General features: G+C 41.5%; 1 protein-coding gene across 3 annotated transcripts in view; it reads right to left on the bottom strand.

Annotated features, from left to right (window-relative positions):
• LOC148029704 (uncharacterized) overlaps window positions 1-21,900 on the bottom strand; it is a 44,437-nt gene extending 22,537 nt beyond the window's left edge. Inside the window, exon 1 of one of the 3 annotated variants that reach the window (XM_087685994.1) lies at window positions 21,190-21,900. The gene's annotated coding sequence lies outside the window, so the exon portion shown is untranslated. Of the gene's footprint in view, window positions 1-20,636; window positions 21,086-21,189 lie in introns of those variants that run through there. The other 2 variants (XM_087685995.1, XM_087685996.1) reach the window with 2 other exon arrangements.
• Window positions 21,901-22,153: the final 253 nt, after the last annotated feature.

The following is a 22,153-nucleotide window of genomic DNA, read 5'->3' as shown; positions in this document are numbered from 1 at the left end:
AAAGTGTATAGACTGCTGAAAGTGTCGACTATTAAATAGTCGAAATCTGCCACGAACTGGGGCGCCAGAAACAGGGCGCAGCCTGGAAACAAGTCGGCTGCATTAAATGCAGCCGACTGGGCTGCAGACAGTCGGACTGCCACGTGGCAGTCCGACTGCACAGTCCGACTGACTGTGCAAGCTATGATCTCTAACAGGATCTTTGGGCACTGGAAAAGGTTGCAACAATCTTGGAGTCTTCTGCCAATCATACTTGGATTTTTAGCATACTAGACAAGCCTCAATGAAGTTATGTGTATCTCTTCGTAATGTTGGCCAATAAAAGTAGCGCTCAATTGTACTTAGAGTGGCTGCCCTCCCTCTATGCCCTGCATAAGGGGGTTCATGACTTTCTTTAAGCACCTTTTGTCGAACAGGAAGAGTGACACAAAGGCGATTGTTCATGAGAAAGTAATCGTCTTTGATGGAATAATCTGGATGAGAACCTCCTTGCTGTAAATTTGACCAAATTGCTGCGAAATCAATATCTTCATCATAAGTATTCTTCATCGTTTGAAAATCTTCATGATGAGCCACTGTAATAGTTGCAATGCGAGGCACTCTAGAAAGTGCATCAGCAACTACATTTTGTTTCCCTGGAGTGTACATAATTTGAAAATGAAACATAGACAAGAAATTTTCCCATCTTGCATGTTTCTCCTGCAAATGCTTTTGAGTCTTGAAATACTTCAAGCTCTGATGATCAGCTTTAATAAGGAATTCATTGCCTAAAAGATAATGTTTCCATATCTTCAAAGCATGAACCACTGCTAAGAGCTCCTTTTCATAAATGTTATACCTTTTCTCCACATCATTTAGACAGCGGCTTTCAAAAGCTACGGCATGGCCTTCTTGATTTAGCACTGCACCAATACAATCACCGCAAGCATCTGCTTCCACCACAAATGGTTTTACCAAGTCTGGAATGATAAGAACAGGTCCAGAAGTAAGAGCTGTTTTCAGCCTTGTGAAGGCTGCCTTCTCTTTTTCCTTCCATTGGAAAGAGGTCTTCTTCTTTGTAAGGTCATGAAGTGGAGAAGCCATATGTGCAAAATGCTTGATGAAGCGGCGGTAATAAGAGCATAAGCCAAGAAACGATCGCACCTCATGTACATCATGAAGATGAGGCCATTCTTGGATTATCTTGATCTTTTCAAGATCCATCTGAATCCCTTCAGAAGAGATGACATGCCCAAGGTAATTTATTTTATCCATGAAAAATTCACTCTTTTTACCATTTACCAAGAGTTGATTTTGTTGAAGTAATTGTAGAACAATCTCCAAGTGCTGATGATGCTCCTCTTCATTCTTGCTAAAAACAAGAATATCATCAAAGAAAGTACCAACATATTGTCGATGCTCTCTAAAGATGCGCTCCATCATTCGATTAAAGGTGGCTGGTGCATTGGTTAATCCGAAAGGAACCACCAAGAATTCATAAAGACCGTATGAAGTGCGGAAAGCAGTTTTGTGTACATCTTGTGGTATTACCCTAATTTGATGATAACCACTCTTTAGATCAATGCGGTTCAGCCTCCTAGACGATCCAAAATGTCGTCAATTCTGGGAATAGGAAACCGATTCTTCACAGTGATTTTGTTGAGGACTCGATAATCAATGCACATCCTGAATGTGTCATCTTTCTTTTGAACAAGAAGAACCAGTGAACAAAATGGTGAGCTACTTGGCCTAATTAGCCCACGATTGAGTAGGTCTTCGACTTGCTTTCTGATTTCTTCTTGTTGAGGACGGCTCACACGGTATGGTGCTATATTAGGAGGAGAACTGCCCGGAATAATATCAATATGATGGTCTTCTGGCCTTTCTGGGGGAAGCTAATAAGGAAGATCTTCCGAAAAACAATCTTTATACTTTTCCAAGAGCTGAAGTCGCTCTTGGTTTTCAGCATTCATATTATCTTTTACATCAGTGGCATAAAGCAAACAACATTGAACACAATTCTTAATTGCTCTAGAGACTTGCATATGGCTTACCATAGGTATGGTGTCTCCAGAAACTCCAGCTTGGATCTCGTACTTCTTGCCTTTGTTGGTGAGTTCTACCTTCTTTTTCTGAGAGAAGATGGTTGAATCTACTCTATGATTCCAGGGCATGCCAAGAATCACATCGCAACCATCAAGGTCTCCGATACAGAAGGTATCTTTGTCACTGTAGCCTTGAATTTGAAACTTGAGCTTGCCAATGTAGGGTGTCACAGTCTTCACTGTGTCACCTTCATCAGCATTTAAAGCTTGGCGAACTTCTGCCGGAGTGTCCATCTCTTCATTCTTTAATCCAAGCTCTTTAGCTAATTGCAAGGAAATGACATTTTCATTCGCCCCAAGATCTATCAAGAATAGTGCTTGCTTACCTTGCAACTATCCCCAAGCTTTTAATAATTTGCACATCTCTGGAGTGTGAGTTGTGTTTGCAACTACATCACTGATAGCATTGATTTTCACTAGCGATTTAGGCTTGTTGTCAGAAACCTTGCTTTGTCCTTTGTTTGGACATTGCTTCGCTATGTGGCCTGTTTGTCCACATTTAAAGCACTTCTCTTCTTTCATGAAGCGCTGCTTTTCTTCTTCGGAAAGTTGCTTTGCTTGTGGGTATAGATTGGAGCGAAATTGAGGAGCATTAGGAGGTGCATAGGGCTTCATCTTCTTTTGATTTGATGACTGCTTTTGCCGCTGTTTTTGTCCTTCATTTGGGGCTGAATACTCCTCATCATCAGCTACTCTCTTCTTATCATTCTTTTGGAATGATTTGTTGCCATTGTGCTACATTTCCCATGTCTCAGCATGGTCAATGAGTTCCCTAAGACTAGAACAATGATAATGATTAAGAGCACTACGAAGTTTAAAATGCAAACCTCCTTGAAACTTCCTAAGCTTTTCTAAACTGCTGATCTTCTTGAAATGTTGGACCTTCAAAAGTAGCTCCCAAAATCTCTTGGTATAGCCACCAAGTGACTCATTTTTCCTTTGCCAAAGCCGATCCCATTCCATTTTTACATCTCTTTTGAAATGAACAGGAAGAAATTGGCTTTATATCATGCGAACAAAGGACCGCCATGATTTTGGGGCAGATGATCATATTCCAACCCCGTCCACCAAGTATGGGCTAAGTCAATCAAATGTAAAGCTGCAAACTTAATCTTTTCTTTTTCTTTATACTTATCACGACCATACAAAATTTGAAATTGACGAATAAACTTCAGAAGAAGATCAGGATTTCGGGAACCATCATACATACTGAACTTGATCTTCTTTTCAAGTTGAGATAGTAACTTAGTCTTCTTCTTCTTCTTATGCCTTCGTCCATGCCCGGATCTTGAGGTTGAAGATGATGAAGTGCTTGATGGGGATGAAGATGGAGACGAGGGTGAAGAATGTCGATTACTTCTCCTCACTCTCAGGTTGATTGTAACTGAGCTCTTCCCTAAGGGACTTGGGTGGAGCAGAAATACATTCCTTCGGGGAGGGGGGGAGGGGGGTTTACCTATCTTCAACCCTCAATCTTATCTCCATTACTTTTACATTTTCATGGCTGTAATTTTGTGAGTAATTTTCATTTTCAGCTTTAAGTGATCATTCTCTTTTATATTAAATCTCGAAAGCAAGCGAATATCATAATTGTTAAGCATACTACGTTGTTCGGGGCGTTTACAGTGGTATCAGAGCTTTGGCTCGGTCCTCACCCCAACACTGGTAGTGCTTACAATTATAAGTTTGTTTGTTTTCAGCCCTTGCATTGAGTGCTTGAGCATATTTTTCTTAGAGTCTCAATGGATCAGTCGAGTGCTATCCTTCAAGCCATTCAAAGTCTTAGAGAGGAGAATCAGCAAATTCGTGAGCAACTTCTCAAACTAGAAAAAGTTGAGAATCCCAAAGAATTCAAGGAAAGAAGCCCATCTGCTTCAAGGAGACAAAGCCATACCAATGAAAGGAGCCGATCAAGAAGTCCAACTACTTCTAAGAGGCAGTCCCATTCTACTTCAAGACAAAGAAAGAGATCGCGTCGAACCTCATCCTCTTCTTTCATACTGTAAAGAAATCAGTTCTTATCATTGCATAATAGATAGGGGAAATCAGTCTTTCTCCATCGTTGATCAGCAGTACATGGATAGGGCTTGCTTCTTGTTGCTAAAATGAAAGAAAGAGCTCGAGAAGGAGGTGCTGTAATGAATTTACAGGCTTGCTGTCCTGTAAAACAACAGTGATAGGAGAGGGAATATGGAGGAATTTGATAATGGAGAAGTGGGGGATGATGATGGGGATGGATGGGGACAGTTTCTGGCTATCTATGGGTGCTATACATGAGTTTACAGCAAAGAAAAATTATGCTGAATGAAGAAAAACGAGCTCTTATTTATAGGAGAGGGAAGAGCTAGTACAAAAGGGAAAAGTGGAGTAGCACAAGACAAGTGTCCAGCCACATGTCATGAGATGTGACAAGTGGTGGGACACTTGGAAACTTGTGTGACAAGTGTCTTGACACTTGTCTCTTCTCTATGGCCTTCCTTTTTGGGCTGAATACTGTCAAGAATAGAAACAACAAAATTTAGTAAGCACAGTCAGAGTACAGAATTTACTATTTTTAGAATGACATCACTATTTTTTAGGACTAGCATTTTTAGGCTAATTCGAGGCTCCTAAAATTTAGGGACCTCCCAATATGGGTGTCATATGAAAGCTTTTTCCGTGTACATCGCAAAAACGGTATCAAAATCTTCATGTGACTTTCCTATGCAAAGAAATGTGCATTTCAAGCTTTCAGCCCACACATGCACATTGTACAAGCATTTCATAATCATGCCATCTTGTTGATTGTAACTGTCTGTTCTGGAGGATCTAGCCCACACTTCAAGGCATCAATCATTTCTGTGTGCGAGTCTAACCCTGATATGCGTGAGTTCTGGTCACAGGCACCCAATCGGGCCATATAGGTGAAAGTGTGAACTATCTTTTCTCTAACCCACTGCGTGGGTCCACCATAACCTGTGACCACTCATCAATGGCCAGCTCCAATGCACTTTTCTTTATATCTAATTAGTGCAAAGAAAACAAATTTAATAAATCATTATATAGACAAATTAATGAAAAAGGATACAAATTCTGTTTCTATAGAGTTGTGACACATATTAAAGTGTCAATGTAAGGTGTGTACACCTAGTGTCTTAGAAACTTAAACTAGTGACACTAGGCTCTAGAGTAAAATAAACCTAACTCTAGTTAGTTAGTGGAAGGCTGGTTAGGTCAACCCTTGACCTAAACATAAGTTGTACTTTCACTCTATCTTTCATTCTAGCAAGTACACTCTTCTCTTTTTACTTCAGCTCACTCTTGCTGTCATTGTCTCTTCTCTCTCTCTCCATAGCTGGCTGCCATTTTCCAACAGTTGGTATCAAAGCAGCTCGTATGCATGGATTCCGTTCAGCCACCATCAGCCGGTGCCATCCCACCCAAGGTCCTACTGCTGCCAACTCGGTTCTCAGCTCAAGGAAGAGTTTTCAGTTGCTGTGAGGTGTTGCTAAAGTGGAGGAGGAGCTGTAGCTGAGCCGTCTCTTGTCTACTCCAGATCTGTCCAGTTCAGCCATCAGCTCCAAATCTGTCCATTTGCTCCAGATCTGTCCAGCTCAGTCATCTGCTCCAGATCTGTTGTATTCAGCCTGCATGCAGTCCAACACGCCTGCACGCAGTCCAACGCGCAATCCCACACGCAGCCCTGCACGCAGCCCGAGGAACTGCTGTTTTGGAAGAGCTGCTACTGTTTTCAGCTCTGCCCGCCAATTTCTGCAAACCCTAAAAAGTGCAAAAACCCAATTTGGGGTTTTCTCGAAATATCTGGAATTTCCAATCTATTTCAGCCATCTCTTCTTGAATCTCGACTTGTTCTGCCAAAAAATTTGGGGCTTTTGCTAATTTTTACTCCCGGAGTTTGAATTGACAACCAATTCAAAGAAATTTCTCAATTTCTTGGACATTCCCACCAAAAATTTGGGGCTTTTGCCCGATTGGAGGCCCTTTGCGCAAATTGTTACCAAACGCATAGACATTGCGCAATTTCTTCCACATTGGCTCAAGAAAATTTGGGGCTTTTGCTCGGCACGCACTCCAAGGCAAGCAACAAGCAGTACAGCAACATTTAATTGCTGCTACAATCAGATTGGGCAGAGGATTTTGGGAAAATTCAGTAAATTTTAGTAAGAGTCAAGCATTAAGTTGCTGTATTTTGTACTTTTCTCGGCACACATTTCGAGGCGGGTGTGGTACAACAATATAGTGCTGTAATTTCCTAGCTGAGTGTTGATTTGGGTGGCATTGTGCACACTTTGGCATTTGAGTGACATTTTGGTACTTGTTTCTTAATCCCGTGAGGGATTTTGGTACTCTGAGGACTATACTCTATACTTCAGCATTGAAGTATTTGGCTGCAGATTTTTGTCTATCATTGACAACATGGCACATCAAGGGAATAATGATCAGAGCAACATCCTTGGTGTCCTCACTCAAGAGGACAAACTTAATGGCTCAAACTACTCACTGTGGAGTTTTATGGTCCATAACCTTCTTGTGGCAAAGGACTTGTGGGACTATGTTACAAGTGATTTGCAACGACCAGGAGGTCTTGCACCTCAGACACCTCAGCATAATGCTCGAGGACAGGTTGTTGGTGCTGCTGGTGGTGGTATTGGTGCTGCTACTGCTATTGCCCCTCCCCTCCCTCCTACCGAGGATCAGAGGAAATGGAACTCAAAAGATACGCACGCACTTTCTTTGATTGCCTTGTTAGTGAAAAGGGCAATTATTCCACACATTCGGTCTTGTAAGACATCAAAATCAGCATGGGATGTACTTAGAGCGTATGTTTGCAGCAAGCAATGAGGCCAGGATATCCTATCTCTGCAGAGAGTTTTGGCCAATGTGACCATGGATGAAGGTGATAGCATGACAGAGCACCTTACTTACATACACGATTTACGTGAGTAGCTACTCAATGTTGATGAGGTCATTCAGAATACTGAATTGGTAAACATCACACTGAACTCTCTTCCAGAGAATTGAAAGGCCTCTTGTTGCAAGAGGAACAAACTAGGAAGAATGTGGCATTGCGTTCAAGTGATGTGGCTATGCTTTCCAAGTTCAAAGGCAAAGGAAAAGTCAAGCAAAATGTAAAAAATCAACAAAAGGGTGATGCTGGACAGCCATCAAATAAGATTGTCCGAGACACAAAAAAGACTAAAAAGAAGGGGAAATGCCATTATTGCAAGAAGCCCGGTCACTATATCGATAAATGCAGAAAGAGATTGGCCAAATACAAGAAAAAGAACTCCGGTTTGGCTGTCCAAGAAACATCCGCCAGCAAATCTACAAATGATGATACTTCAGCCAACTTTGTAGAGGAGGACTATGCATTTCTCACATGCAATTATGATTCTTCAATGGCTGATTCAGCATTTAATGCTGCTGAAACGCAGCAAACATGGTATTTTGACAGTGGGAGGTCAAAGCACATCACTTCCAGGAAGTGTTTGTTTACCTCTTTGCATTCAGCCCCTACTGGGAAGCATGTTACATGTGCGAACAGCAGCAGTTATGATGTATGTGGCATTGGGACAGTCACTATTACTGCTGCAGATGGTTGTGATTTCACGCTTCTAGATGTCTTGTTTGTACCTCGCATTACAAAGAACTTGTTGTCTATCTCTGCTTTTAATAAGCATGGCTTTCAAGTCATCTTTGAGGATGACAAATGCATTGTTAGAGACAGAGAGATGGATTATGCACTTAGGCTATCTGGCACCATGCATAAGGGTCTATTTTTGTTAGATACATATGATAGACAGTCTCATGATGCTTTAGCAGTCACTACTCTTTCGCCCACTATGCAAAATGCGGAGCTATGGCATGCCCACTATGGACACATGAGCTTTGGGAGTTTGATGACCCTTCAGAGGTGTCATATGGTAGATGCATTGCCTCCAGTGGAGACTCAACCTCTTCATGCATGTGAGGGATGTATTTTGGGCAAGATGCATAGGTTTGCCTTCAAAAAGGATGGTGCAATGCGTGCCGTCTGAAAAATGCAGCTTATTCACTTTGATGTTTGTGGTCCCATGAGGACACGTGCACTTGGAGGTCATCAGTACTTTGTTATATTTATTGATGACTACTCTCGGTATACATGGGTGTATGGGCTGAAGGCAAAATCCGATGTGTTCATGCATTTCAAACATCTTGCTGCAAAGCTTGAAGCTAAAACTGATTTAAAAGTGCAAACACTTCGCACAGATAGAGGGGGGGAGTACATGTCTCGTGCTTTTGAGACATATTTGCTTAATCATGGCATTATGCATCAAGCCACTGTTAGAATGACTTCTCAGCAAAATGGTGTTGCTGAAAGGAAGAATCGAACTCTTATGGAGATGACTCGTTGTATGCTAAAAAGCAAGGGGCTACCTCATACATTTTCGCTAGAAGGCCTTCAGTGTGCAAATCATGTGTTGAATCGTGCACCCACTAAGGCACTGAAGGCGATCACACCATTCGAAGCTTGGCATGGCAAGAAACCCAAAGTAGACTACTTTCGGGTGTTTGGTTGCATAGCCTAATGCACAGGTTCTGAAAGAACTTCGTGGGAAGCTTGATGACAACGCTGTAAAATGCATATTTATTGGCTACAGTTCAGAGAGCAAGGACTATCGCTTGTATGACCCACGCATGAAGAAAGTCTTTGTTAGTAGGGATGTCCTATTTACTGGAAATGCTGCATTTTCACATAATCAGTTTCAAATGCCAATCACCCATGACATTGGTGATGTCTTTGAGGGTCTTTTGCCACTTACTTTGGAGTTTGTGCCTGCTGTAAATGGCAGGACAAACTTAATACAACAAGTTGTTGCTGCACCATATGCTCCCGAACAACAAGGTATCGATGATGGTTTGCCACATGCAGTGGAAGAAGCAGTACAACATCATTCAATAGTGAGCTCATAAACACAGTCAAAACAGTCCCAAGATGGCTGTTACAGACTCTCCAAGAGAGTAAAATCGATGCTTCTATACCTCCATGCACTAGAAGGGCTGCCAGAAATGCAACAAATGATGCAGGGGGGGCACATTTGATTGATTTTACAGAAATAGATGATTGTGATGAGCATGTGTTTATGAGCTCACTATTGAATGATGATGAGCCTACTTCCTTGGACGAAGCTCAACAAGATGTACATTGGATGCAGGCCATGTAGGATGAGTTAGACTCTATTGCCACTAACTCTACATGAGATCTTGTGGATTTACCACCTGGCAAGAAGGCATTGGCACAAAATGGGTTTTTAAACTCAAACACAAGGCTGATGATACAATTGACAGGTACAAAGCACGGTCGGTAGCAAAAGACTATGCACAGAAGAAGGGCATAGATTATGAAAAAACTTTTGCTCCTGCATCTCATATGAGTATGGTGAGATGTGTGATTGCTATGGCTGCAAATTATGGCTGGAAAGTACATCAGTTGGACATTAAGACAGCATTCTTGAATGGGGATTTGCATGAGGATGTTTATGTGTCACAACCTCCAGGGTTTGGGTTTAAGGGGAAAGAGCACATGGTATGCAAGCTGCATAAAGCTCTTTATGGTCTCAAACAGGCTCCTCGTGCATGGTACTCCAAAATTGATGCTTATTTGGCCAGCAAAGGGTTCAAAAATAGTCCAATTGCTCCCACTCTATACATTAAGAATGAGAGGGGGGACTTGTTGATTATCATTCTTTATGTAGAGTGCTGTTCACTGGACCTACAAAAGAAAAATTTGCAGATTTAAAGCTGAATTAAAACATGCATTTGCTATGTCAAATATGGGCTACCTACACTATTATTTGGGGATTCAATTCGCCCAAGATCAGCATGGTATCATCATGTCACAGTCACAATATGTGGATAAGCTGTTACATAGGTTTAGTATGCAAGATTGCAAACCTATGTGCACTCCTATGGAGCTAGGCTTAAAGCTGTCTATGCATGATGGTGAAGAGATGTCTGATGTTGCAATTTACAGCCAAGCTATTGGCTATCTTATTTATCTTTGCAACAAACACCCTGACATTCAGTATGCGGTATCTTAGGTGAGCAAGTATATGCATAGCCCACAGACCATACATTGGCAAGCTGTTAAGCGGATCTTCAAATATTTGCAAGGTACAAAGTCACATGCATTATATAGTGACGGGTTAGGCACGGAGATCGAGACAGTCAGTCTTTACGCGCAGTGAGAGACAAAGAGAGTGAGATAGAGCAAAGTAGAGAGTGAGCACGTTTGTAGGTACAATGAGAGTGTGTACCTTTAGGTTTTTAGATAGATATATATGTGTAAGTACAAGTGCTAAGGGTGTGTTCACACCCGAGCACATTTAAAGGCACGAAGCCTTTATTCCCAACAACCTCCCACCTAAAGGCAATGTGCCTTAAGAGGAGAAAAGAATCAGCTAAGTCTAGTATGTACAAAGCTGAAATGCATATATCTATCCAACTCCCATCATCCATCGGCAATGAGCAAACCGCTCTGCTAGAAGACCCTTCGTGAGAAGGTTTGCAGGATTATCATCTGTATGCACTTTGACAAGTGCAATGCTCTTGCTGTCAAGTACATCTCTAATGAATTGATACTTCACCTGTATGTGCTTTGTCTTTGCATGAAAGATAGGATTCCGTGCTAGTATGATAGCACTCTGACTATCACAATGGAGAACAGGTAACTCTGTGATACCAAGCTCTCCCACCAGATGTGAAAGCCATAAAGCCTCCTTACATACCTCAGTGGCAGCCACATACTCTGCCTCTGTAGTAGACAATGCAACACACTTTTGTAGCCTGGAGATCCAAGAGACTGCTCCTCCTGCGAAAGTAAACACATACCCAAAAGTGGACTTTCTACAATCCGCATGACTAGCATAGTCTGCATCCGTAAAGCCAACAACAAATGCATTCTGCTTCCCAAAGCAGATGCAGAACTCCTTTGTGCCTTTGAGGTATCTCATAATACATTTCACTGCATCTCAATGCTTCTTGCCATGGGGTTGCCATGTATCTGCTAACCACTCCCACTGCAAAGGCAATGTCAAGACGTGTAGCAACCATAGCATACATCAAATTGCCAACAGCTAAAGCATATGGTATCTTAGCCATTTCAACCTTCTCATCATCAGATGTAGAGTTGTCCTCTGCAGTGAGTTTCACATATGGAGGCAATGGAACCCCAATCGTTCCCCCCCCCCCCCCCCATATTGAAATGCTGCAAAACCTTGGAGATATACTCCTGCTGAGATAGATAGAGTAAGCCTTTTGAGCTATCTCTGAGTATTCGCATGCCAAGAATGTGATTTGCATCACCAAGATCCTTCATGTCAAAGCTGCTATGAAGACTTTGCTTCAGTGAGTTCAAGGCATGAGTATCCCTGCCAGCAATCAGCATGTCATCAACATACAAAACCAAGATAATCAAGCTACCTTCCTGGTGTACAAGCAATGATCCACTTGACTTCTATGAAAGCCTTGAGACTGCATGAATGTATCAAACTTATGATACCATTCTCTTGGTACTTGTTTCAACCCATACAAACTCTTTTTGAGTTTACATGTCATCTTCTCTTTCCCTTTTTCCACAAATCCTTCAGGCTATTGCATATATATGTCTTCATGTAGATCACCATGTAAAAGTTCAATATCCTCAACTGCAACCAAGCCCAAAATGGTTCTTAATGTAGTCATCTTGACTACAAGAGAGAAAATCTCGTCAAAGTCAATTCCATGCTTCTACTTGTACCCCTTTGCAACCAATTTTGCTTTGTACTTTGGTGAGGAACCAGAAGTGACCTTCATCTTGTAAACCCATTTGCATGGAAGGGTTTTCTGCCCTTTAGGCAACTGCACCAAGTCCCAAGTGTCATTTTTCTCAAGAGATTCCATCTCTGACACCATGATTTTATACCATTTCTTGCTGTCTTGTCTATCCATTGCATCCTTGAAGAAAGACGGTTCACCACAGTCTGTCAATATGACATAATGAGCCACATTGTTTGCACCGGAAACAAATCTATCAGATTATCTAGTAGCCCTAGATGATCTCCTAACCCAATGGTCATTGTTTGCTGGCTGTTCCTGCAAAGTTCCATTTTCAGCATGCTGTCCTAGCATTTCAACCTGCAAATCAGCATTAACAGCTTGTTGTCCTGGCTGTTCCTGCACATGTAGTGGCTCATTAGCATGGGCAATAGCAGTCAAAAGGTACTTCTTCCCGGAATACAACCCTACGGACCTCCTCAGTCGTTACGGATTATTTATGCATGCGATCTTCCCGGAAGATAACGTCATTGCTGCATACTACTTTCCTTTTCTCGAGATCCCACAATTTATACCTCATTTCACCCTCGTCACCATATCCTAGGAAATTGCATTTACAAGACTTTGGCTCAAGTTTACTGCGTTTTTCTTTACGAATGTGCACAAAAGCCTCGTAGCCAAACACTTTTAGATGAGCATATGAAGGTGGCTTGCATGAACATGGTTCTTGGGGAACTTCCCTCCCCAAAAGACCTGTTTGGTGACCGATTAATTAAGCGAACGGCTGTCATAACAGCCTCTGCCCAAAAACCATGGGGTAATGCAGCATGAGACAGCATCGTACGGACCTTATCCTATATGGTCCGATTCATACGCACTGCAACTCCATTTTGGGGCGAATTATGAGGGACAATGAGCTCCCTCTTTATCCCTTTGTTGTCACAAAATGCCTAAAAGGCCTTGAACATATATTCCCCACCATTATCAGAGCAAAGACACTTAAGTGTCTTATGTATCTGATTTTCAGCCAATGCCAATAATTTTTTAAACTTGTCAAGCACTTCATCCTTGCTACGAATAGGGTAAACCCATACCTTTCGTGTAGCATCATCAACAAAGGTGACAAAATATTTCTTTCCCCCTAAAGATAATCCTGGCATTTTACATACATCCGAATGTACTAACTCTAGAGAAGAAGATTTCAAAGAAATAGACTTTTTATGAGATGTATGTGCATGTTTGCCATAAATACAATGATCACAGTGCTCAAAATCAGCATAACGAAGACAAGGCAAATAACCCAAACGAGAAAGCACTTTCATTCATGTTTGACTCATGTGTCCCAACCGGCCATGCCACAAAGAAACACATGGTTGCTCGATCACGGCAACAACATGGTCACGCACACTAGATACATGAAGTGGATACAAAGTATCACTCTTGCAAGCTCTGGCAATAACCCTAGATCCCTTACAGATCTTCCATTTTCCATTCACCAAAGGTGGTATGAAAACCATCATCATCTAGCTGCCCTGTGCTAATCAAGCTCTTCTTGAGCTAAGATACATGCCGTACATACTGAAGTGTAAAGACAGAACTATGTTGAAACTGTAACTGCACACTGCCAATACTGCAATCTCACATGCATAGTTGTTCCCAAGATGGACAACACCATATCGACCCCCTGTATAGGCGGAAAACCACTCAAGATGAGGGGTGACATGAAAGGAAGCACCTGAATCCTGAATCCAGGCGACTGATTCATTCAGTCCGTCACCTCTTCTCTCCAGCCTCTCCACTACCCTCACATCCCTTCAAGAGGGCATTGTGGTTCGTGGTTCGTGGCTGTCATCATCATCTTCCTTGTGCTATGGCACCCTTGTTCCCTTGTATCACATTCACTCCATGATTCAGGTTTTCATCATTCCATTTATCTGAGTTTCTTCTCTCTTCTCTTCTCTTCTCCATGTTTGTCGAGTTCACTCTGTGTTCCTCCCCACAAATCCTACTATCTCGCTGGTATGTCATCTTTTGACAAAGGAAATCTTTGTTGATTGGTCTCCTAGTTTTTCTTCATCAAATAGCAAGGTATATAAATTGAAAAAGGCCCTTTACAGGCTTAAACAAGCTCCACGTGCTTGGAACCAGAAGATAGACTCGTTCTTAAAATGGAAGTTAGAATATCGGCATTCCTCTTCTGATCCCCAATTGTATGTCCACACCTCAATTGGAAGGCATGCATTGTTCATGCTTTATATGGATGATCTCATCTTGACAGATAACCGTACCCAAAAGGTCAAGCAAACAAAGGAGGCACTACACCAGATATTCGAGATAACGGATATGTGCCTTCTTCACTTCTTTCTAGATCATGAGATTTGGCAAACTCTAAGGGGGATTTTCATCTCCCAACAATGGTATGTGCAAAAACTTTTGACTACATTTGAGATGGAGGGGAGTTAGGCTCTTTCTAATCCCCTAGACAGGCATTGGTAGGTTACTATTGTACAGTTAGCACTCTCGAGCATAATTATGCATTTTCTATTTATCAAGTTTGACAACTCGATGCAGTTTACAGGTCATTTTCAGCTTTACTGAGCAATTGAGCAAGCTAGGCAAGCTAAGCTAGTTGCCATGCGGCAACAACAATTTTCGTGCAACACTTTTAAGCATTATTTTATTCAATGATTTGCATATATGCAATGGTCAATCCATTTTTTCCGGCCAACCTAATTATTTTATTATTTTTTTAATGTCTATTTATAAGCAATGAAACCAACCTTCCTTCTCAGATAGGGTGTTAAATAACCTAATTTAACGCTACTTACAGTAAGCATAAAATTCATGTAAACTGAAAATGCGCACTTTACCACTTTAATCTTGGATGTTGGATACCTTGTTGGTCCCCCGTCCCTTGCGGTATTTCTTTATCTTATATTGCAAATGGAAGGAGTATAACTGAGATCCTCTAATCTCCTCCGCTAATCCAAGTGTCGCTTCTTGCCAACACTTATAAGCAAGCCTCCAAACCAATTTGCCCCTTGGTTTGCTTGGGGGTTAGCCTTTACCCTACTCCTTGAACGACAAATTCAGTCCCAAATATGTTATTGGCTAGCTAACCTCTTGAATCTCCCTAAAATTCCTCAATTCAGCTATTGGAGTTCCAATTCTAGGCCCTCACTTTTGAGCACACACCCCAAGGCGGCCATCAAAACCCTAATTTTTGCTATAAATTAGGGTTTACAACAAAGATTGACTAAAATCGCTCTCTAATGGCTCACATGCTGAAAAATGTTGAGATAATTTGAGAGATGGTTGGGAGATGAGAGAGAATGCTGTAGAGAGAAATTTCCAAGTTTCATCGCAACAAATGCTGAAAAGCTACTGCTCCCCTGCTCAAACAGCCATGAAAGCTGTCACCTATAGCTTAGGACCACCAAAAAGACTCCTCCTCTCTCACAATGGTTGGAATAGACTTTCACCAGCCCCTAGAAAGGTTTTTCCACTTGCATGGGCAAGTTTTACCAATTGGCAGCCTTCTAATCTCATTTTTCAGCATTATTCAACTTATTAAATTAATTTTTAGAATATTAATTTTAAAAATTAATTTTATAATTATTCTAGTGCTCAAAAAATTAATTTCACTAGCCAATATTGGCTAGACCAATTCGTCTTCCAAGTACCCCTGAGCAATTATTAGCCCTTAGGTCGGCATTAATTAATGGATTAATGCCTAGCCTCTAATGTCACCACTAACATTAGTGGCCAATAAATCTAACACCGAGTACCGCCTAGCATTGGTCAAGCATAACTTATTACAACTTTTGCCTTTGACACCCACTGCATCCTCGAGGTCCTTGGCTTATTACCATGAAATAATTGCCATGTGCATCACATGTGCTAAACAACCTTGCACATTTGATTAATAACTTAATCAAATGTTATCCACAAGATTAAAGCATCTTAAAATTTCACGTCCTTGTGATAGACCTCTCCCTTGGAATCCCTGCAATCCTTCTTGATTACACTGCATTGTGCCAAAAGAAAGCATACTACACTAGAATTTCCATAAGGCATCATAGTCACAACATTAATCATTGTTGTCCAACCATGCCACAAGCCCCAAACCTTACTGAAAATTTCCAGCCAGCATAAACATCATATAATACTAAGAATTAGCCCAAAATTATTGCTAGAAACCCATTAAATGCATCCATAACTCATGTTTCTCAACTGTTCTAACTTCAAAACTGTAGTAAAGCATATTCTTAACATAACCATGGCTGAAACTATCAATGGCATTTACTAACATGCTGTTGTCCATGGAACCACCTGTAATCCATTGAAAACCGAGTATCAACTGATAATTTTCTAATTTGAGAGCTAATCACAAAATGATTGCAAAAAATGATCGGTAACTAATGCAAAATCGATCTCAAAAGTGACCATGAATAATTCTCAAACTGATCAACAACTAAGCAAAAATTTATCAAAAATTTTGTCTCAAAACTGAAGCAAAAACTCATGCCAAACTTATCATAAACTAATGCAAAAGTATAGTTTTAGTGTCCGAGTGAAACTCATACTCATCTGAATACATCTCACAATGACTAATACACTGAGTAATGAGCTCATGGCAAACATATTGTTAGAACGATACCTTGGATCCATGCTGCATATATCCGAGATCCACTACATATGAGAGTTGTCCACAACTGGAGGATCTGAATACATCTCACAATGACTAGTCAGTAGTGACCTCATGGCAAACATATTGTTAGAACAATATCTTGGATGCATGCTGAATATATCCGAGATCCACTACATATGAGAGTTGTCCACAACTGGAGGAGTGGAAGTGCCCCCTCCCCCTTAAGCATCGGGCAATGCTCCGGATCCCTACTCTGTTGAGCCCGACTGAGCCCGACAGCTCTAACTAAAAGGCATCTCGGTAAAGTTGCAACAACTGAGGATGGTCTGCCAAGTTATCCGTTTCCATCCACTTTGCATCTATCCGTGAAACGATGCTGAAGCTTCACCAAGAAGCATATGGGAACTTTACCTCTAACTTACTTGCCTCAAATCTCCACTAGGTTGTGGACCTTTCTTCCCCTTAAGCATTGCGATGCTTTATACTTTCACACTACTGCAATTCCTACTTAACTAATATGCAACATTGCATCCAATTGACTAGCCCCTCATGTGTACCTAGCATGCTAGAAGTACCAGATGCATTAGAAAACATTCTTATTTGCATAGTTTGGACCATTGGATTGTGAATGGAAATTTGCATTCTACCAACCATACCAAGGTATATTTTTCCATACATTGCATGCATTACTAGCAGTATAAGAAAGTGATTGGTGTTAAATGGGTCTTCAAGACCAAATATCACAATGATGGCACCCTGAATCAGCACAAACCATGGCTCGTTGCAAATGGCTTCGCATAGCGGCCAAGGGTGGATTTCCATGACACTTTTGCACCTACCGCTAGAAAGGCTAACATTAGAGCTGTTCTTGCCTTAGCTAGCCATAGAAGATGGTCGGTTTATTAGCTTGATATAAAGTTTGCCTTCCTCAATGGTGATTTGAAGGAGGAGATCTATATTGAGAAGCCTCCTAGCTTTTCGTCCTCAAATGGATGGGTATACAAGTTGAAGAAGGCTCTTTACAACCTTAAACAAGCTCCACGTGCTTGGAATGAGAAGATTGACTCGTTTCTCCAAGGGAACTTGGGGTATCCATATTCCTCTTTTGATCCCCTATTGTATATCCACACCTCAGCTCAAGGCCATGCATTGTTTGTGTTTTATATGGATGATCTTATTCTAATAGATGACCATGCCTAGGAAGTCAAGGAGACAAAGGAGGCACTACACGAGGTGTTCGAGATGATAGGTATGGGCCTTCTCCATTTCTTTGTAGGCCATGAGATTTACCAAACTCTAAGGGGATTTTCATTTCCCAGCAATGATATATGCAAGAGCTTTTGGCCACATTTGAGATAAAAGAATGTAAGGCCATTTCTACTCCTATGGATCCGAATTGACAGGCCACAGCCCATGCAAATTTACTTTGGCAGATGCTACCCGCTACAAGCAGTTGATTGGGTCCTTGATATGGCTTTTTAACACTCATATTGATTTGTGCTTTACTGTAGGTCTACTAGCAAGGTTCATGAATGAACCTAAGATACATTGGTAGGCTACTATGTAGATTTTGCGGTTCCTAAAAGGGACCCTCAATCTAGGGATCTTCTGTCCAACAAGTACAAGGGATATAGCCTTTGTTCCTAGAGGATGGACTCATTCAGATTAGGCTAGAGATGTTGACCACAAAAGGTCGATAACAAGTTATTGCTTTACCTTGGATGCAAGTGCTATTTCATGGAGCAGTAAGATGCAACCCATAGTTTCCCTATCTTCTATTGAGGCAGAGTATAGCGTAGATTCTTCTACCACATATGAGACACTGTGGCTTCCAAGGTTATTGAAGGAGCTTGGCTGCCCACAAGAAACAAATTCTACTATACTTCATTGCAACAATGAGAGTTGCATTGCTTTGGCTCAAAATTCGGTGTTCCATGCTAGGACAAAGCACATTCAAATTCAATACCAGTTCATTCGAAAGAAGCTCTTGGATGAGACTATTGATGTTGTCAATTGAATATCTAAGGACAATCTAGCAAACTTGTTTACGAATGCGCTTCCACGGGCTTTACTTCGCCAACATTCTAGATCCCTCAACCTCATGCCACGTCTAAGATCTGAGAGGGGGTGTTAGAGAGATATGGTCATCCCCTAGACAAGCATGTGTCAGATATAGGCAATGTTCGTGCATTTCTTGTCAGACAAGGCACTCTAGAGCAATCGCCATCATGTTTTTACCTTTGTTGGGCAAGTTAGACAATTTTTGTCAATCGTGAGCAAGCGAATATGCAACGTGGCAACACATCCTGTTTTTCGTCATTTTTTGTCTACGTTTTTCACACATGTGAGTAGTCACACTGATCAACATTCTGTCGGCCAATTTTGACTAGCCAACCTGCATCATTACACGGCATATTATCAAGCTATACATAGCCCACTTACTGCCAACTCACACATTCATCTTTTGCAAACTTCAAGGTGCACAAGCGGTGAGACTGTCATGGTGGAGAGATACGTAGACATACGCATTGCGCCTATGTACATATATGCTTCCTTATTCAACATTCTTCATTGCAGATTTTTTGTGTTCTTCTATCTCTTGCTCTCTCTCTCTCTTCTCTCTATGTTCACTCTATTCTCTCAATCTGGTCATATGCTTTTGCATCACTGCACTCTAACATACCCTTGTCTTTGTACAGGTTATTTAGGAGACAATGTCTTCCAAGATCTAGGTGGAGTTTCATGCTATTATAGACCGTAAGGTCCCTATGTTACCGGCACTTCTTCCAATCAGAAGCTTAATGGGGAGAATTACTGCATCTAGCGAATAATGATGTTTGCCCTCCTGGAGTTGTATGATTTTGTGGAGCTCATGATCAAGGCTATAGACCATCCTATAGCTCGTGATACCTCCAAGTTTTTTGCTATTAAGAAAGCTGAGTTGGTCAAGGTACACGCACATTGGGATAAACTAAATGTCCACATCTACTATTTTGTCTCTCTCTTGCACTCCAACAGTTATAGCTCACATTGAGCATTTGACCGTGCTCAAGAGATATGGTTGGAATTAGACTAGTTGTACAATTGGATGACTATTATGAAATGGATGTCTCTGGAGGTGTAGATGAGGACATCAAGTCTGCTTCCATGCAAGAGCATGTCAATGAGCTTCAGCAATTGCAAATGTGGGTCTAGAATGAAGGGAAGGTGATTACCTCGAAGGACATGGTGATAAGTCTTCTTTCGCCAAACCTATTTTAACCACCGAAAGTGATAAAAACTCAAAATCTGCACCAATGGGCTGAAAACACAACCTTTTCTCCTTCATGAACAACAAAAACCTGAAAAAAACAGCAACTTTGCCCCTTTCCCATGCTTCACCTGTTCGCCTCAGCCTTATGTCAATGTGCAGCCCTCCCACTCACCTTTGAACACTGAAAACGCAAACTTTTGTTGTGCTGAAAGCTCCCGTTCAGGTCTGTCCACAATCAATCTACCCTTCAACGCTGCTCTGATACCATGTCAAAGTGCATCAAATGCGGACGCGAATGACCAGACTGAAAGAAAATGGACACGGAGAAAAGAGGGAGAGAGAAAAGAGACGAACTGTAGAGCACATATATCTGCCACGTGGCATCTACACAGCCCACATGGCAGGGATGCTAATATTGACTACCAATCTAGCTTTTTTTACTTGCACAAAGGAGGCTTAGAAGGCTTTATCCAAGAGGTTTGGCATAAGTTGACAGCTACATCATGACAACTTCCAAACAGTCCAAGAAGCACCATTTGGAAAATTCCAGCCAGCTATTCCTGAGCATTAACTGGCCCAAAACAGGATGGCTTGAGCTAACAGAATCCACCCTGCACACCTCCTCATTCATATCACCGAATATCCAGAGACATATAAAAGCCTCTTCTATCTTGATTCCCAACCATCTTGGAACTGTTTCTTCAGCTCAAAGACTGTCAAATCAATTTATCATCACTATTGCAACTATCATGAGAGCTTCTGTCATGATTGATTCAAAGACTTGAATAGTTATATGTATACTATTAATTGATGAAGCAACCCAAGTTAGCTGACAAAGATCCTAGTAATTTACTTTATGAAATTAAATCCATGTTTTAGCTGCATCAAAGGTTGAACTTGTACTAATCAGAGTGCTAGACAGCTCTGTGACCAGTAAGAGACATGGGAGGAAGGTGTATGAGAAGAGTCTGCATCCTTCTGACAGCATGCTACAACTCGTCTCAGCTTGACAGATAGAACCTCTTCAGCTAGGCAATGACAATGTCAGGTAGAAAGACGAGACCAGGGCGCCATGAGCCTGCCAAATGTGTATCAAACACCATGCCATTGACAATAGTTGTCGATGAGATATGCCCGTGCTCAGATGCTATAGCTATGCCTCGAAATGTGAACTCCACGGACATAAAAAGCCCGCTACAATTATTCCAATGTATTCTAGCTTGCAAGCGGCAGAAAGGACAATGAAATGGTCATAACAGAATGTCTCAAAATATGCACTTCAGAACGTTGACCATTAATTCAACATAATTCTAACTTGGAAGCAGCAGAATGGAGAATGCAACTGGTATAGCAACAGACACTGAACTAACGCGTCGGCTTTGATTTTGTGAGAAAAAGTGATGAACCTGTTTTCAAATCGGAACGTACTGCTAGGCTGTTGGCAATCCTGCACAAGCTCCCGTCCTTTATCTGTCAAGGTAAACTGATGAAGGCAACTGCAGTATTCCGTATGATGCCTGCATTTTCCTGTTCTCTGATGGGATGGCAAGACTCTCTTCGGCAAAATTTTCTTCTTCTTTCCAGAACGAAGCTTCGAGCAGCAATACAAGCCAGCCTTTTCTTTTGTCTACTAGTGCATTCAACAGTATCAACCAAGGAGGCGAAGACCCAGAGAGAGAGAGAGAGAGAGAGAGAGCCTTTTCCTGTGGGGAAATCGCTCGCCTTTTGCCTCGTATTCATTCATGGCTAGCTAGCTCGCGATGGGGCATAAGCCACCCGCACGAAATACACGCATACACATGTGACATCCCGTACCAGATCCAAAATCTAATAAAGGCCTTCTTTTAACTTGCAAGCTGTGCAAAGCGAATGCTAGATTTCCTTAATAAACGCTGGAGCAGTGGAGCTGATAGTGCTCGAGTCACATGTGTACCCGCCACACAATGTAAAACTCTATAGAGAGTTAGCGGATTAAAAACCTGTGCACCCCAACAGGATAATGGCATAGTGGTTCCTCTGTGGGTTGAGTAATAACGATGCATAAGTTCAAACCTCATCATGCCTTGCTTCCTCTATGGCATATATCTTCACATCTAAGAGCCAGCCCGCCATCATCGTGATGAATGAGTGCACGTTTCATGATATAACATAGAAGAGAGCACCCACAAGTCACCAGGTTAGTAAAAAGCTTCAATCAAAATTTGATTACATGATGTTAAAAATTTGCACCATGCTACGACAAATTTGTGGCTATTTTTTGCTCTACTATTCCTCATTCATAGCACCATTAATGCCTTCACACCACAACTTTATTGGCGTCCAAATTTTGTTTCAAATCAAGCCAATCCTCTACAAACACAACTTGAGAGA

Source organism: Lygodium microphyllum, chromosome 10 (assembly GCF_053477565.2).
Source record: "Lygodium microphyllum isolate KBCC chromosome 10, Lygodium_microphyllum_v1.1.10, whole genome shotgun sequence".
Lineage (NCBI taxonomy): Eukaryota > Viridiplantae > Streptophyta > Polypodiopsida > Schizaeales > Lygodiaceae > Lygodium > Lygodium microphyllum.
The sequence above is the reverse complement of the archived record's forward strand: the minus strand, read 5'-3'. Positions and strand labels throughout refer to the sequence as shown.